This window comes from Asterias rubens, chromosome 11, assembly GCF_902459465.1.
Source record: "Asterias rubens chromosome 11, eAstRub1.3, whole genome shotgun sequence".
Taxonomy (NCBI): domain Eukaryota; kingdom Metazoa; phylum Echinodermata; class Asteroidea; order Forcipulatida; family Asteriidae; genus Asterias; species Asterias rubens.
Genome location: NC_047072.1, coordinates 9,812,532 through 9,831,546, shown reverse-complemented (window position 1 = coordinate 9,831,546; position 19,015 = coordinate 9,812,532). Strand labels below are relative to the sequence as shown.

General features: G+C 36.4%; 1 long non-coding RNA gene across 1 annotated transcript; it reads left to right on the top strand.

Annotated features, from left to right (window-relative positions):
- The first annotated feature begins 280 nt into the window (after positions 1–280).
- LOC117296341 lies at positions 281–15,834 on the top strand. The gene is made up of 4 exons (XR_004519741.1): positions 281–320; positions 2,192–2,389; positions 4,116–4,235; positions 4,689–15,834. It is a non-coding gene; the product is annotated as an uncharacterized LOC117296341 (long non-coding RNA).
- Positions 15,835–19,015: the final 3,181 nt, after the last annotated feature.

The following is a 19,015-nucleotide window of genomic DNA, read 5'->3' as shown; positions in this document are numbered from 1 at the left end:
ATAAAACTTTATAAAAATAATAATATAGAAAATTCATTAAAATTCCAAAAAGTGCCTGGCAGCAAAAAATTTTATAAAAAAGGGATTTTATCTGGCAATTTTGCTATTCAAGCAAAAATTATTGCCAAGTTCACCTTTTTTTTTTAATTATCTATGAATCAATAGGATTAAACATGAACATCGCAAGTTTGGAGCAGACGATGTTTTGGTATCGCGGTATGAAAAGACACGTGAGCCACCACCCGCCGGCGCCCCCTGCCGGCGAGGCCTAGGAGGCATTGAACAATACAAGATGGCGACTGAAAAAATAACGAGGAAAGGTAAGAACATTTTTTTCTTCAAAATTGTTATACTTGTATCAGTCTATATAAATTTAAAACGTGTTAAACTCAGACTTTATGTAGCCAAGCTGTAATTTGTACAAATTTATCCGTAAAAGTTTGGCTAAAACAGTCGAAAACTTTCAATTTCTGAAACGTTCTCCGTTAGCATGGCTGCATGGCCGGGGAAAAAACAGTCATGCGGCCCGCCGCCATGGTCAGCGCGCGCGGTCGGTGTTGACTGTTGCAGCGTTGCGACGTATAGCTTTCCTTCTGAAACATCTGCGGGGGGGGAGTTGACAAGGAGGTCAGGAGAGCGTGTGTGTGTGTTGATAAAAATAAAAGGCTTATAGTGAATAACTAATTTCGGATAACTTTCCATATGGCGCCACCCCTTTTGGATAACTTTCCGCACCTCGCCACCACTCTTTCACTAATTTTTACAAAAAGGGATATCTCATTGAGGTAAATTAGATACTATATTATTTCATATCGAATGAAAAAGTAGTTGCGCCATATGGAAACTTTCCCCCCCACTTTTTCACTCATGATTGAGGTAAACTTCCCCATAATTAATATTATAATTATTTCATATCGAATGAAAAAGTGGTGGCGCCATACAGACATTTTTTGGGCACAGACACTATTGGTAACTACTCAAAATAATTATTAGCATAAAACCTTACTTTGTATACAAGTAATGGAGAGCTGTTGATTGTATTAAACATTGTGAGAAAGCTCCCTCTGATAGTTTTTGAGAAGGAAGTAATTTTTCATGAATTTGATTTTGAGACCTCAAAATTAGATTTTGAGACCTCAAAATTAGATTTTGAGGTCTCTTAATCAAGCATCTGATAGTACGAGTGTATTAGACATTTGTAAAGTTTTTTTTTGCTGTGATATGATTCGTTGCAATAGTCAGACATTCAATCCTTTAATAGCATTCAATCTGTTGTCATCATGCAGCTGATGTGCTGTGTGCAAAACATGTGTGAGCGGTCTCTAAAAATACCTAAGTTGCTGGTTATGATATTAATTATTAATCTTAGATTAAAATTAGCCCACCTTGTTGAGCTGTTAATGGCTGCGCTTTTAACATCGGTCTCATCACTGTCACCATTACAGCCCACCTTCGATACATGTCTTAAACGCTAAGTTTTCAAAGGTCGCAAAATGCGTGATAGTTTGATTGCAAATTTCTCCCATTTAAAAAAGTCCTATACTACTCCAACATACCTCATTTTATTCCTTACATTTGTGGAATTACTATGACAGGGCTTACTAAATGATGACTTTGTCCAGATATGTGATGATTTGAAAATTGGTCAAAAAAAACGTATACAAAAATTACATTTAACGTGACATGTTCTTGGGCGCCGCCATCTTTTAATGATTCTCCTCCTATTGATCGTGGGCGCCCGGCAAATCTTGCATGTCATGAATATCCATAAGGTGACGTCATGATCGCTAGGCTTATGTGCGTGTACAGTAAAAACTGAATATGTATAAGGTGACGTAGCACTGCGCTGTATCTGGAAACTACCACCGCGCAACGTCACCTCATACATATTCATATTTACTTTGTTCACCACGCAAATGATAAATCAGCGTAGCCATACCGCGTCATGTCACATGACCTCTTGGATATTCATGACTTGCAAGATTTGCCTGGTGCCCTGACTTCTCACATCCAACAAGAGGAGAATCATTAAAACATTAATGTACATACAATATGTAACTAAAGTCCGAGTCCTCAGGTCCTACATGTAAGAAACCAGTCCCGTTAATCAACAATCATTTGGATCTGCGGTAGGATCGTAGATTTTTGCACAGATAATTTAATTTTGATTTCTTAATATCCTTTCCTTTAGATTGATCCCTCTACATTCCCCATGACGTTTGGCAACATGAGATGTTGACACCAGCAACACACAACATACAACAGCAAGTTAAAGACAAGAGGCACCACAGAAAGACAATGCATTTCAACATTTTGAGCTGATAAAACCATGGATGACTACAATGAGTTGGAGACAGACAGTGAGCTGCTCACAACACAAACACAGGAGGTAAGAAAGTCTTTCAAACTCGAATTAAACTTATTTTCAGCTTAGTTTGCTACACTTTACTCAGTGGAAATAATCAAAAGAATTCCAGAAACATGGCTGAGTGCTTTACTACGTTATCTCAAAGTCTACAGCAACATCATGGATCAACTGTATTAACAAGGTGCAGGATGTTTCCTGCAATAACGTCAAATTCCTGCACTATTGGCAAAATGCACAAACTATATTGCTTCACGATAACCCGATTGCACAAACCATTTCTGCACATCGGCGATGGCAGAAATGAAAATATTCTTGCAAGATCGTGCAAACATTTTTGTGCAAACCTTTTCAGCACGAACAAAACCACTGATTTCGGACTAAAATCCCCCTTTGTGCATGATCGCCCGGACAGTATTTTCAAATTACAAAAAATGTGCCCATTCAAAATGTAGCGCCCGGACAAAATCGTTGAGCGCCTTGGCAAATTCTTCAGCAACCTGACAAAAAGTTTTGAAAATTACTGACGATGAACACAAACCACTATTTCAATTCGCCTTGAACTTGCAAGTACATAGACTGATCTAATAAATAGTGTGCAGCGTCTAGTACCCAGAAGTCAGCTATTTCGTAAAGGCGATTTGCCGGCATTTCTTTCTGTGTCATAAGGCAACCTGACTGCATTTTAGCCAATGACCGGAACCTCGTGTCCAAGACTCAATACTTGAGTTGACCCTGCGCTATTACTAGAGATATTATTACTCTAAATGTCAATCATGGGCCCAGCGGTTGACAATTCTATGGTTTTGAAACATTCAGTGCAGAGACCCAACCGGCGGAGAGCAGGATTTAAAGATAGTGGACACTATTGGTAATTGTCAAAGAACCAGTCTTCTCACTTGGTGTATCTCAACATATGCACAAATTAACAAACCTGTAATATTTGAGCTCAATTGGTCATCGAAGTTGCGAGAAAAAACACCCTGGTCACACGAAGTTGTGTGCTTTCAGATGATTGATTTCCAGACCTCAAATTCTAAATCTGAGGTCTCAAAATCAAATTCGTGGAAAATAACTTCTTTCTCGAAAAGTACGTCACTTCAGAGGGAGATGTTTCTCACAATGTATTACACTATCAACCTTTCCCCATTATTCGTTACCAAGTGAGGTTTTATGATAATAATTATTGTTAGTAATTACAAAAAAAAATAGTGTCCACTGCCTTTAAGAAAGAAAAAAAGCGGAAGCAAATCTGAAACTCTCATTTCAAGTCGAAACTATTGGGTTGTCGTTCACAAAGTTGGATTTCATCAGTGGTTTGTTATAGCTGAAAATGAGATGGTTTATAAAAAAATATTTGCACAATCAGTCAATCTTGCAGGAATACGTGTATTTGGAGCATTTGCCGATAGTGCAGACATGGTGTGTACAATATGCAATCGTGCAGTGTAGTAAACGCAATTTGACTGTAGTGCATGAATTAGTTGCGCAATTTGACGTTAGTGCAGGAATGGTTTGCGCAATTTGTTGTTCGAAAAAAATTGAACCCTGTGGAAAATCCTGTCGTGGCAGGGATGATTGTGTCAATGAGGTGTTTACAAGAACATTTGTACGTCTTACCCCTTATATATTTTATGCTCACTCTGATAAATTCTTTTCAAATTTTATGCATTCTGACTTGGGTATCTAATTTTAATGTGGCTATTGCATATTTAAACACTGTTCTGTTTTTGTTACCTTCCTTCGTTAGATTTCAAATGAGGGTCAACATTCTGCACAACATTTGCTGCACAACATCTGCACAACCCTCTCATAAAGGCTCATTTTCCTGCGAAACTGCAGTAACTTTCAGCACAAGAATGGTACTTATGTAAGTGGAAAACATATTCACTTCTTTATCATCAAATGTTGAGATATTATTGGGATACTTGTACACCAGAATGACCATTGCTGCCAGCTCGTGCCCCATAAAATACATTCTGATCCTCCTTAAATAAAATAACCTTTCCCTTATAAAGGGTCACTCAGCCCCTTCACCATAAATAACTTTAAGACTTATAAGTAATAAGTGACAATGGGACATCACTGGCAAGATGTTGACCAAATAGAGAGATGCTAACATAGTGGCTGGTTTAGTTGGACATAGCAGGGTCAAATATTGCTTCATAAATTTGTGTTTGTTCTACTCAAAACATTTCTTTAAGGACTTTTTTGAACTCTTTCATCAATTTTTGCTGTTGACCTTTCGAGTATAGATAACATGTACATGTAAATCCTATTGTTTGGACCAATTGTAACTCCTAGTGGGTTTCCTTATTTGCAGAATCAAGTATTCAAATGGAGAGAAATATTAACTTCATGGAATACTAAGCAGGAGGCTACTCTCTTCAAAAGACCTTGTGAATGTAAGAAACATCTATCAACCCATGCTGCAAGCTGCATGATGCAGTGCGTGAGGAGACGTCATGTTTGCAAGGATTCACTGAACTCTGATGGATCATCAACCCTTTCTACAAACTTCATTCCAGCAAAGACTATTTGAACAATTTGGACATGTTGGCTTTGAGATGCAGCACTGGAGTTATCTAATGCTACATCTCAAAGCATGGATGTGAGACGGAATTCCTGAAGACTCTTTGAACTCTTGAGATACAAATGAGATGAGAAGGGTGTATCACTGCACAGACACTATGTGTATGCAAGGCTAGAGACCCACCTTGAACATGCACTCTTTGGAACTTTGCAAGGATTCACTGAACTCTGAAGAATCATCAACCCTTTTCTACAAGCTTCTTTCCAGCAAAAACTTTTTGAACAATTTGGACATGTTGGCTTCGAGATGCATAAGATACAATTGAGATGAGAAGGATAAACCAGTTCTGTTGAGACTACACATGTTCGTAAGGCCATGAAGGCTAGAGACATTGCTAAACGCACGTGGACATTGCACTCCTCAGAACTTCAATGTGATCACCATAAAACGACCAGAGTGTTTGTATCGTATCTAAAAAGCAATGCCAGTATTTATTTATGTAAAATATACTTACAAAATTAGGGGGATTAGTCTGTAAGTCGCCACCGTTTTCAAGAAAAGACTAACAACTTTTTTGAAAAGTTTTGGAAAGTTGTAAAGTGCTACATCTTTAAAGAAAAAAATCAAAATCAACTTTTGTTTTTTGGCAAAATATCATTGTCTTCCAATTTCAAAAATTGGCACAATGATTATATCACCAGATTTTTATAGTTTTTAATAAACAGGCGACCTTGAATTTGCCCTTTTCTTTAAAGTACAAGTGCTTTCATAATGCCAAACAATGAGTTTGAAAAGTCAGACAATCTGTGTGACCCAGATGAGTTTACAAGTTTCTGAAATGGCAATTTTGTTTAGACATTGGTTTAAACAAGATGCTCTGTACAACAGAACATTTTTGTTTATAAAAATAGAAAGTCTCAACCCTCATGGTTTTTAAAAATGTCAAAGATGAAGGGGCTTAAACATTTTGACACAATGGTTTCAAAATTAAATTTTTAAGTTTTGCTGCAGGGGGCACTTCTTGAAAACGGTGACGATAACTTTGTCAAATAAGCACCTTAAAAATGTAGCATTAAGGTATAGTGATCTGTTCATGCATGTATAGGATATTGAAGTGAATAGGATTGAACTACATGTAGTATTTCTAAATAGCTTATCATGATCAGTATGCCCGAATCTAAGTCAAGCAAGTTAATCAAAAAGGAAAGGTTTAAGAAAAGGTTTGGAAAACGCTTTTGTAAATATTTTTTTAACTATTTTTTTATGTAGAGTCTCACTAAATCCATGGCATCGAGTAGGAGGATACTAAAACAATATTAGGTGGGACTGAAGCACAGTTGCTTCTTTATAGGTTTTTATCAGCTTCAACTGTAAACCATCCAGCCTACTTTAAATAGGACTAAAACAGTTAGTTTCTAAAACAGAATAGTTTCTAAAACAGAATAGTTTGTCAAGGCCTGTGTATCCTTGCACTAAAAACCATACAGTGTAGTGTGGGATAAGGAAGAATGGCTTTCCAAAATTTTTCAATTCTCTGTAACAACAAATCTATTTGTTTAAGCCACAAAAAATATCAAGTGAGGTTGAGTTAATGATAGACATGTAAAATGTTTAACACTTTTAATAGAATAGTGAACAATATCAGAGGAATTTGAGCACGGTACTTTATTGTTTAGAATTTTCAAGGTTTGCTTCATATCTCAGCCCGTACCAATACTGTTCCTGATTGGAGACTGATATTCCTAAGTCTAGTCACTTTTTACTTCATGCACCATGCAAAGACTTCAATCTTACTAATCGAGAAGATAGTTAAGGGCTCATGTAAAGTTGAAGTATTTAAAATTCAGTGTAGATATTCAGAAAAATTAACACATTGTAAGTGCTTACAACTTTTTAAACCTTTGGTAGGATAGTCCAGGAATTGTTTCAATAATCATGTTGGATATGACTTTTAAGGAAGTGCACTTAAGTCAAGTAGCACATAGGAATTCATGCATGAACAGAGGGTAATTAGTATTATTATAAGTGTTTTAGCTTTAAATAATTTGGGAACAGCCTCTCACAGAAAGCCTGCGCCTAAAAATTAAACATCTAAACAGAAAACAAAATTGAATTCCCACTACTTTGGCGCCACACTCTTACATGTAGATGTTTAACTTTCATGACATTGACCCAAAACGGTGTGCACATCAACCAGGACCCAAAACCTCCTGTCAAAAATAATGTTCTCTCCCAAAAAGTGAACTTTCAAAATCAACTTCCTGAATACAAAAACAAAATCATGCAAGGTCTGCACCAATGGAGAATATGATATATTTTTTGTGCGTATTCACATGCTCCGTCTCAAAATTAATTAGAAAGAAAAATTAGAATATTTTAGCATCATGATATAAACAAACTTATTGCATATGTTTTCTAAAATTTCACTTGAAGTAAGAATTTAAACATGGCTTTCTTGTGAGAGGCTGGTCTATCTTATTGGTAATGTTAATGAGTTAGTAAGAGAGTGGAGGGTGAATCTATAATGTCTGTTGGTAAGATGGGTACAAGATTGGTCGTAAAGTACTTATGCACTCACAACTTACATGGACTCAAAAAGTCAAAATATTTACGGTTCAAAATATTGCAAGAAACTAACATGTAAAATACAATGGCTGGACTAGCTGATGTTATTGTCCCTTACTTCTTTAACTTTAGAATGTTTTAGAAAACAATTTATCATGAAAGGTCTACTTGTGAAAAACACTGTTGAATTTTGTTAAGCAGCATGGACGAATTGTCCTTAAAAGCTGACATCTCAATTCTGGATCTTCCTTTTTTACAATCAATGGCAAATGCCACATGTATTTATTTTTTGCGATCTTTTTAAAAAAAAAATCCAAATTTTACCTCATTATACACTGACATAAGGAGTTCAACAATATTTTTGTTGTTTTCTAGACTGATTTGCTTTTGAGAAAAATCTCGATGACACTCTCATGTTGTATTTGTTAACCTTTTATTATTAATACGTATTATTACTATTTTTTATACTTGTCTGAAGTACATTAGCCAATCTTGTACCCCAGCATTGACAAATTGTCTCCAAAAGCTGAAATCAAAATTCTGGATCTTCCTTTTACATTTCAAAGTCAAAAATTACACATTTATTTTGCCCATCTTTTTCAATGAAAAATCCTGTTACTAATGAAAAGTTATTTTGTAATTTACCAACAGCTCATGAATGTACCCCCTCCCCTTTTGGCACCCCGGTGCATGCAAGCCATCCTGGTGCTTGCGCGAGTGTTCCCCGCCCGCAGGTGTCGACAGGCTGGTTGGTGAGTTGCCCTCTGAATGCACTTGAAGGTGTTTGGCTGTTTGTGATGTGTCAACCTTCCCAATACTTGGCGGTCTGGATGAATCAGAGACCCACAGTTGACTGTAACATGGTAAGGATCTGTTGATCTATGATAATTAATTTTCTTTCCATTAGAGGACGATGTATCCATCTTCAACTCCAGGCATTGCACATGGAAGAAATGCCTTCAAGTCTGCTCTGAACTCTACATTTCATGATTTGCATCATGGTGTTTTGATCCATGAGAATGGAATATCTACAAATGTACATTTTTGCCAAGTATTTCTGAGATGTTTGCCATACATAGGGATTTTTGTCACAATGTTGAAGCCAGCCAATCATTTTTTTAAACGATCACAATCTAAACTACCCTCTGCTTTGTGTTAAAAAAGAAACAAGTTTTGTAAGCAATTAATAGTCAATCTTTGAGGAAGCAAATATAAATCCAAAGTCAATCAAATTAGACAAATAAATTCATCAGCACAAACCGTGAACAGCGGCTATAAAAATCATTGAAGTAAAAATAAAATAAAAATATAGAGAACGACGCAGACCAAAAAGAACTACTTAAAGAAATTTGAGCTTTGATGATAAAAAAAAAAAATACATAGAATTTTCTCAGCGAAATGTCTATAGAAGGAAAAGCAAATTAAGTATTCAGCAAACAAGTTAACAAAGTATTGTCAAATTAGGATTGAAAAGGTTGCCATTTCACCAATAACACTTGAAAAATTATATTCTAGTTTAAAAATCATTCCCTCCTGCTAAAACTTATACTTCAAGTGAAAAATTTTCAATCTGCCAAATTGCAGTTTGTTAAAAATTAAATCTTACTAAAATTTAAGAGGCAAATCCAAACTCAATGAAAACGAGCAACATCTAAAATGATGTTTCAACATTTTGCAAGAAAGTCAAGTTTGTTCAAATGATCTCTTACTGAAGAGACAAACATAGGTTCCATGAATGAAAATATGTCCAAATGATCTTGAAAATAATATGAAATCCAACATCTAGATATGAAGTCGACCAACGACTTTCAACAAACAGAATTGATGATACGTTATGTATTAAAAGATGTAATGAAAGCAAAACTGCATTGCATGTAATTCTCAAATCTAGGCTATACACTAATTTCAGCATGGCAAAAAAAAAAAAAACTTAAAATGAGTTCAATTAAATTCTGCACTGCAGTTAAAAAAAAAAAAACTGTCTCGTTAATAATCACCATGACAAGAATCACAGATTGAGAAAGGCACCAGTCTATTGGAGACTTGAGCCTCAATATGATTCAACTAGACTTGAATATCAGAAAAATCAAAGTGGCTTATTTTGGATAATAATCCATTTTCAGTGGCTTAGTGAACCATTTTAACTTGTAACTCCAAAGAACAGTCAGTATTTGAGCTGAAATGTAAAAATTCAGAAGAAGTATTTTTAAAATAAAAATACTTGAGATGTACAAATGTATGTGCCAGATCTACATATAAAAACATGGTAGTTCCTGGCCAAACTGTGAAATCATGGTAGTTCCTGATCAAATTGCTAAATCATGGTAGTTCCTTGCCACATTGTGAAATAGTGGCTCTTGGCCAAACTGTGGAACTGATCCCAACACCGGGAAAACAATGGGTGCCAAACTCTTTAAACTACTCTTAGAAGGATGGCCTGGGGTGATAAAGTATAGCACCATACTATAAACTAGGGCTGCACATTGGACGATGTGGTGGGTCCCTCAGTCTCAACGGTAAAACTGTGGTGTCGACACAGGGGTCCCAGTCCTGTTAGATAGGTCCATGGTAACTTTAATTGAAGTAAGAATTCATGTACTGTAACTATACATCCTCAGCCATGCACTGATAGTCTTCAATCAAAGGCAATACCAAGCATGTTAGGGTTGAATATCAATCAAGGCATTGACCAAGGTCTTAGGGTTTGAAATGGAGACAGGTTGTCTTCAGACCTGTGTGTCCCCATTTAGAAAAAAGAAACACTGATATTTACTCTGTGCCTGCAATGAGTATATACAATTGATTCAGTTCTGAACAAAATATCTTTACTTTGAATGTGGGAAGAACACGACAGTTCTTGTAAAAATCCCTGAACTTGTTCATTGTAGTGACCACTTAACAAACCAAGATGGACACAGGTCATGTGATTAAGATAGAGACTGTTGCAGAAAATAGACATATAGCACGGTGAACATTCAGGACAATATTTTGCTGATGATACATGATATGAAATCCCTGAAATATCCCTGAAGCTATCATGAGGCAGGCAAAGTCCAACTCGATACCCTCATTAGTGGGTTACCAAAATAATGCAGGCACAGTCCACCTAGAAACAATGTAGTGGGTAAAGATACATTGCAGTTGTGATTAAGTCATACAGACACTGCCCTCAATGATACCCATATCCTGGGTAGAGAGGGACTTTATCACTGACTATATTTAGCCCAGTAGCTACTGTCGGATCTACCTTGGACACAAACTTCACCAAATGAAGCAATGCGTCATGAGGCTTTATTGTCCAAAGCATTACGTTTCAGTATATTAGCATCCAGAAGCCTGTACATGAATGTACATGCGAAGACATTTTACCTCCTTAGAATGTTACAGAAAAACCTCATATGCAGGTTTCTTTGTTTGAATGGTCAATGCCTTGATTGAAAATTGCTAATTCTAGGCACCCTTAAATCTTTATTCAGGCTTGGGGTGTTCAGTATTTACAAATTGGAACCAACAATACAACCAGCGGTTCTATCACTGCTACCAATCAGCCAGTAAAGGTTTTGAAGAAACCAATAACCTTAAAACCATTATTTCTTGGCAAATTTATAGAACGGGTAGGGATTTTTAAAAGTACCCACTCATTATACGATTGACTAAAAAAACAGTCAATCATACAATTGGTTTAGAATTAATGTTCATTACCAACCTTGTTGGTTATATTTAACTTTATTACATAGCCCCAAGCCTGGTTTGTCCTTAAACAATAGTAGGGTTACACCTTACTATGATTTCAGTCCTGAAAGTTCTTCACAATTGAACGAGAATTAGTCGACCTTCCCATTTGTACACAACAAAGTATAATAAGGCAGTATTCTGTTCAGCTAAAGCTTAGGTAACCTTTGAGTATATGTGGAATCTTAGAAATCCACCGTCCTCCATCACTCCTGGCTCTAGGGCCAGTTAACAATTCTCCCAACTGTCTCAGTAGCAATCACATGTAAGTTATTGCCTTCCAGTGGGCACTTACATACAACTTCAAGCAATATGTAATGTCCTGAATTACCCAAAACCCAGGATAAGCTGAACACAACCAGTCTATGGGAACCAAGTCCTGAGGATATAAATCAATATCAGACAGCTTTGTGCTCATTGGTTAGAACACAACTGTCAGTAAAGCACAATGTTTTTAGAACTGTGAAGAACTTTCAGGGCAATGTCTTACTCAACCTTGCTTGGTATTGCCCAGCCTCGTTCCCAACAACTAGTCCAAAATGGACAAGTTGTTATTTAAACTTCAAATGAAACTGGCCAGTATTATATCCCATTGGGCAATGTGATTTTAGTTTGTCCTTCATAAACCCACCAAAAGCCAAACTTTAGCAGAAATCAGTTGGTTTACACGCTACTATCACCAGTAGCTGCTATAGCCATTTTACATATGCCATCATTTACCTTTTTTGCTAACATGGTAATGTATTAATACAAACTACGGGTGCACCCATAATTGCCCCCTGTTGGGGAAATGGATGTACATGTGGCACTCACTCTAGTCCCTGTTTCCCTCCTTCATTCGCCTCCAACTTACCTCCCTTTTGGGCAAAGTTTCCATCGCTACCCCTTGTTGGGCAGTGTGACGTACCACAAATATCCACCCAATAGCCCTTCCTGGGCAAAGTGATATTAGACTGGTCAACACCAGCCCACATTGATCCACACGCTACACCCACCACCAGCCCCTAATGGGCAAATGAATTTATAGGTGACAGAGTGAACCCTAAAAGGGTACTTCTGATTTGCCTCCTTCACCCAAATTGGGTAACCAACAACGCCTACCACTTAATAGCCCCTATCAGGCAACCAACATCACTTCCCAAAAGCCCCTGTTGGGCAACAAATAACACCACCACTTGCCCCTTTTTGTGCAACCAAAGCAACAGCACCTACCAGTAGCCCCTGTAGGGCAGTCTACAATCTACCTCTTGCCCCTGTTGGGCAAAGATTTGTATGGCACTTCTGTAAGACTGTCTTCAGAATTTTGCACACTGTACCAACTCTAGTAAACTGTCCCCCCAAAACCCCCAAAACAAAACAAAAACAATACCATCTGCCCCTATTTGACTAAAGTGATTAATCAGCAAAAGCAATCACTACTATCAATATTCTAGACCACTCAAATAGTTCCATGTCATAGTGAGATACAGTGGGATGGATTACCATGGGAACGAGGTAATTAACATTGACCTATCGCCGTTCTCAACTCAGCCATATCTAGGACAAATAAGTGATAGCAAGTTGAAAACAAGCACTCTCAGGAAGTAGATTCAAATGAAGCATTAGGTGTACAGCAGGCATTTGATGTACATGTTCATAAGAGAACATGAATAAAGAAACACATATTGGATATGTATGAGTTTCATCATGTAGTGTATACATGTAATACTAGAAAAGTAGTAAGAAAAGAAAATTGCTCATAAGGCCTAATTGTCTTTTGGAAGGCCATACAATGAATAATATGAGCACATGACTGAGCATCGTGTTTGGTCTACATGTAGGACAAGTACATCTCATTGTCCCTGGGTGCTAAATGAGCCTCATTGTATGTCAAGTATGTACAAGAAGAAGTTTACATACATCTTGTATGTATAAGATGCTATCACTTTCCAGTATTGTAGATCAGGTTGATCATACAATGTGCTAAATATATTGTAATTGGCTATCATAATATGAATGGCGGTAGGTCAAACGTGTTTGATTGAAGACTATCAATAAGCTCCATGTATTTTAGGGCTGTATACACCACTGGTTTAAGTTGAGTATTCAAACTTAAGTAGGAAACCATATCATTAAATGTTGTAAGAGAATAAGGGGAAACTGTTACGTCATAGTTGAAAAGAAAAACCTAAGCTGTAAAACTTCAATGGAAAACAACATGCATTCTCATCAATTAGACCAGGTGTACATCTTTTGTTGAATCTAGTGGAATGCATTTAAACTTACTAAGACCCAGATCAATGTAGACACCAATCTGTAAAAACGTCAGAGTAAACTACTCTACTGGCCACAAACAATGAGCAAATAGGATTTAAACACAAGTAGGTTCAAACATTGAACTTGATCTCTGGATTTTATGTTCCACTTCATATTGTGGGTGGCACTTTGAAAGATTAGTCACACAGACATAAGCAAATGTTAAAGGATTATTTTAATCAGTACAGTAGAAAGATGATAGTTCACAAAGTTTAATAATAATCTTATAGAACAGCTGGAAAAAATACTGGCGGTGAAAAGAAACTAGTGATATTTCAACTAACACTCTATTGTGAGTGTAAGTTCACAGGTGGTAATTTATGCCAAATGTTTGGATTTAATTACCCATAGGATTCCAGCTCTGTCACTACTTATTATTTTAAACCAGTGGTGTATACAGTCTATCCAATATCCATGCATACAACTAGCTCTAGGACTAAGGCCTTGCTGCTATGATTTTAAATAACAGAGAAGTAGGCTCAGAATTCTGTAGGCACAGGTCTTATTAGACTGCCCAATAAACCAAGAAGGTATGTATACCTTACAAAGAATGTACAAGGAATATTCCATGAGATGTACATAATAATCATAGGAGGGTAGATACATACATACCATGCTGGGTGATAGTAAATATCGCTCATTAGTTCATCAGTTACACTCATTATTGACTCCTTGGTACTAAAATGCAGAAGGTCCATCTTGTATGAGGTTTTGTAGTTTAGGAATAGATCAGCAAGGATTTCAAATGATTCGATGTAGGATGCATAGAATTCTGTGACTCTAATCACAGACTGGGATGGGAAGAAAGATATTAATGTTCCTACATTTATTGACCTGTTGGTTAGATATTGGGGTAACAAATACTTTGTAACAAGCAGTGTTCGCAATCAGTCTGTGGTTGTCTTTTTAAGGTAGACAAAAAGATAGATGGATAGATGTAGGGCCTACTTGTACTTTTGATCACAACTTCTATAGTAACTGCTGATCAGTTTTCGCAAAAAAACAGATTTTGTAACATTTGCCGGACGAATGCAGTAGACATTTCAACAGTAATTTAATTTACTAAATGAAGTGAGAATTTGTAACCACAGACATGAACTTAGTTTTTCATTTCATTTAATTTTATAAGCATCACAATTCGTGGCACACAGGCCAAATTGATGTTATTTCCAATAGTTAAATAGCAATAAATAGAACAAACATAGAAATGGAAACAACATCAGGAATTATAGCTACAATAATACAGCAGGCATAGCTACCATACCAGACAGTATCTACTCTAATACCAGGCATATTAGGCTACACTAAGAGCAGGCCATAGTTGTCCAGTTTGTACAATATATGTACAAAATATAGTTCAAAATGAACAGTTGTCATGTGAGACTCTTGCAGGCCCTGGGAAAGCCCACACTGTTGTTTAAGGATTCACTTCACCAAAGCTGAAGTGAAGAGCCATCTTTATTCTAGTTGCAATCAGTTTGCTCAATAGAATTTTGTTTAGTATTAAACACTTGTTTGTTTTTAACTAAGGTAATTTAAGACTTAAAAGGCAATATGCTTTTAGAATGACCCCTTCACCTCTTTAACTTCAAGTTGAGTTGACAGAGCAGTCAGGAATAGTTTTATTTGGTCAAATAAAACTGCTGTCATCGATGATAAAGTGAAGTAAAATAAACCACTTAGCCATCAATAGTTTAGTTTAAAATTTACCCACTCAGCAGATACACATTTAGTTCTAATAATGTAGATGTAACCTTGAATGCTTTTAAGATGAACTCGTCATTTCTTTCTTTAACTTCAAGTCAAGATGAAATCGCAATCAGAATCAGTTGATTTTGATTGGTCAGTATGAAACTCTCCTTCATTAGTGTAGAGGAATAATATGTTTGATTGATCAGAAAGCACAGTAGATTGAGATGCGAACTCTGGAAAGCTACAGTCCTTTAACATTTCAAGGACCATTTTAAATTTAGACTAGAGAATACAAACTATGAAATAGTTAGGTTATGATGAAGAGCAAACTTATTGGTAGAGTTGGCAGTAAAAACCAAGTACAAACCATCTTTGAATATTTCCCAGGGCCTGCTTATCATAGGTTTACATGTGAGCTTTGAAAGGTGCATGGTATCATACATGAGGATGTAATGTAAAGTGTACAGTGCATGAATTCGTAAAAACTTTAATTAATTTTACCATGGACGTAAAAGATGCAGGACTGGCAAACCCTGTGTCACCAAAGGCACCATTAGTTTCCCTTGATACTGAGGGGCTGATTTAGAAGGGGCGGGTCCATGATTTCAAAAAGAGGAGGTGAAATTGGCCGGAGGTCCTGTCATGAAGGGGGGGGGGGGGGGGGTCGGGGGAATTAGGATTTGTCACACAAATGATTGTGTCCTAAATGCACTTCGTATTTAGACTGGTGAGATAAATTTTGTGAATATGGACAAGTTTAAGTACAGTAGTTTAGCACTCAAGGCAACCCCAAACCTCATAGATATAATCATGAAATGAGACGGAAAATTAATAGCTTTAGAAAAAAATTATCAAAATGTTTCAGCAACATTTTGATGCACAATGCAGCAAGATACCTGTTTGGTAGCATGTGTCATGTCATAGATAGTTTAGTTTTGCAGTGGTAGTCATCAACGCGCTGTAAACGCGTTGAGATGACTCAAACAGTATTTCCAAGTACTACACAAGACCAAATAAATCATTGGTTATACTGTAGTCTAATCAATAAGTAAAGCATCGTGCATGTTTCAGAAAATAGTACTCAAAATGTTCCTGGTAGGGGCCCTTCTGAATAATCTTAAAAGCTTGTAAGGGATCAACTGTAAGATTGTGTGACAAAATATATTTATCACCCCCCCCCCCCAAACAAAACAAAAATGTTGAAAAAAAAAAAGGCAATTGTAACATAGGAATAGAGGGAGTTGGCATGACAGGGCCTACTGGCAAAAATGTAGGGACAAAATAGAAGGGAGGTCCAACTCAAAGGGACCTCCCATGGATCCGTCATTATAAATCTTTCCACCACATCGTCAAAAATTGAGCCACAAACCGAGTATGGTGCTAACAAACAGATACCCCAGGACCATGTTACAGAGAAATTATGCTACTCAAAACAGTGCAAGGAAACCAAAGAAAAAACTAAAACCCCAAGACAACATGTGCTAAGAATGTGTTATTACGTCATATAACATCATCAAGATGCACATGGTAAACAAGATGAGACAAAATTTAGTAAACACTTAGATCAAGGTAAAATACAGTTGTTTTAATAATAATCAAAAATAATAATAGTGGCCACTTAAAGAGCGCTCAGGTCCGTCAGGCATGATGCTCATGGCGCTGTACAAGCAAAATTTATACAAATATAAATACTCCTGTACTTTTTACACAAAAAGTTAACTAGAGTGTTTACATGTCTTTGCAGTTTGAACTTTATTAGCTAAATTGAGTTCTAACTCGTATCCGAACCTAAGTAAATGGACTCTTGTTATTAGTCAGTTTGAAGTGTAGTAACATTAGAAGTTGTGGAAAAACAATTAAAAAAAAACTCACAGAGGGGAAACATGTCAGTTTATGGACTTGACTTGTTTAGTGAAGTACTTTGGACTCATGTGATAACCTTGCATTGTTCTGAGTAGCAGGAGAGTTTGGCACCCTTGAAAATGAGAAGAAAAATTTGTTCGGAAGTTACAAGTTAAAATTTAACCAACGGCCACTCAAGTCTAAATGGTGAACAAAATCTTAAACAAATAGCCTGCTTGAAATCAGTGAAAAAGAGTAAAAAATACACCATTCACTGTACAAAATTAATCAATTTAAATCACTTGGACAATGGAACCTTGTACTCAACAAAAAATGCCTCATATGTAGGATGCAGGAATTGCTGCTGTTCAAATCCTTATACTCAACGAAATGTTTCAAAATAAGGTAGAAATGGCAACCAAATCAATTAGAAACTCCACTTCCAATAATGCACATTAAAAAGCATCAGAAACTACTCGCTACTCAAATAGAGTTCTCAAAAGCGTTAACAAAATACAAGCTACATTGAAATAAATAGTTGATTTGAGATGTACTTGATGTTGACACCCTTGATGATATGTGGTCAAATCCATCTCTCTCTACACTATTAATACATAGATAGATAGTGGGGCCATTGCGCTCAAATCCTCTTCCAGTTTATTTAAGAAACATCAAAAAGCTTATTCATAAAAACACTTCAAGTGCAACAGTACTTTAAATATAGTCACCTCATTGTCTTTTATTTACACACATTAAAAATCAATTCACTGTTTGTGCTGATGAACTTTGACGTAGGCTAAATGCATTAGTTACTCAACAACTTACTTAAATATTATTTACTCAAGTAGGAAATCATTTAAACACTAACGTTGGGTACATCAGCGTCTTGGTTGCTAGTCTTAGCAAATTCTACACAGATATTTCATCTAAAAAACCAAGGAACACATTAAATAAATGCAGAGAGATGTTTTTTTTAGTGACGTTGGCAAATATGATCAGTGCGGTTGAAACGAAAAGTGACGTTAAATCTTAACATGGCAATCTATTAAAGAAAACTGGCAAAAATCTGTACATTTGTTTGATATTTTATTTGATAGGATCAAAACCAGGATGCAAATTATGCAAATGTAAGTTCGGAATAGACATTGAAGGTATTATTTCCATTTGTAATGTCAGGAGTCGTAGATAGATACATCTAACTCAGTGTTAAGTTAATTAATTATTATAATTCATTAGATCCTTCCCTTGTTATGGTCAACAGATGGGGCTTTGGCCACACAGACTAATATATATTGGGGACAATTGAACACTGAGCTATTAAGTCTATCACTGAATGGTGTTGAAAGAGGGCACTCTCTGACATAGTCTGTTGACACCTGTGGGCGGGGAACACTTGTGTGAAAACCAGGGGGGGCTTGCATGCACTGGGGTGCTGTTCATTTTTTTAATAAAGGTCAAAGGTCAAAGGTCAAATTTAAATTTTTCTATGAATATTCATGAACACATATGAACTGATGTGAATAAATAACAGGAGACTCATGAACTCTGGTGTATACTTAGTCTTTATTTCAGCTCTGTTGCCCTCTAAGTGGTACTGCCCTCTATGTTCTTACCCTCCCCATATATGGCCCCCCCATAATGCATCTGCTTTCTATTTCAATACAAGTTGCAGCACTATTTTATATGTGGACGTAAAGGGAAGGTACTATTTTTTAAGGAGCTAAAGTTGTCTAACAAATTTCATAGAAATTGTAACAGTTTCTTTGCGACCTTTGTAACAAATTTATTTTAGAGATAAAAAACATAAGTTTTTCTTATGTTATAATATGCTAAAATAGAGAAAACTTTGGTAGAAGTTGTGCGACTCTTTCAGTGATGAAATACACAAGTTTTTCTTGCGCTTTAAACGTTAAAAGAGTTTAAGTTTGGTAGAAATTGTGCAACTCTTTTAGAGATGAAAAGCACAAGTTTTTCTTGTGCTGAAATGCTTG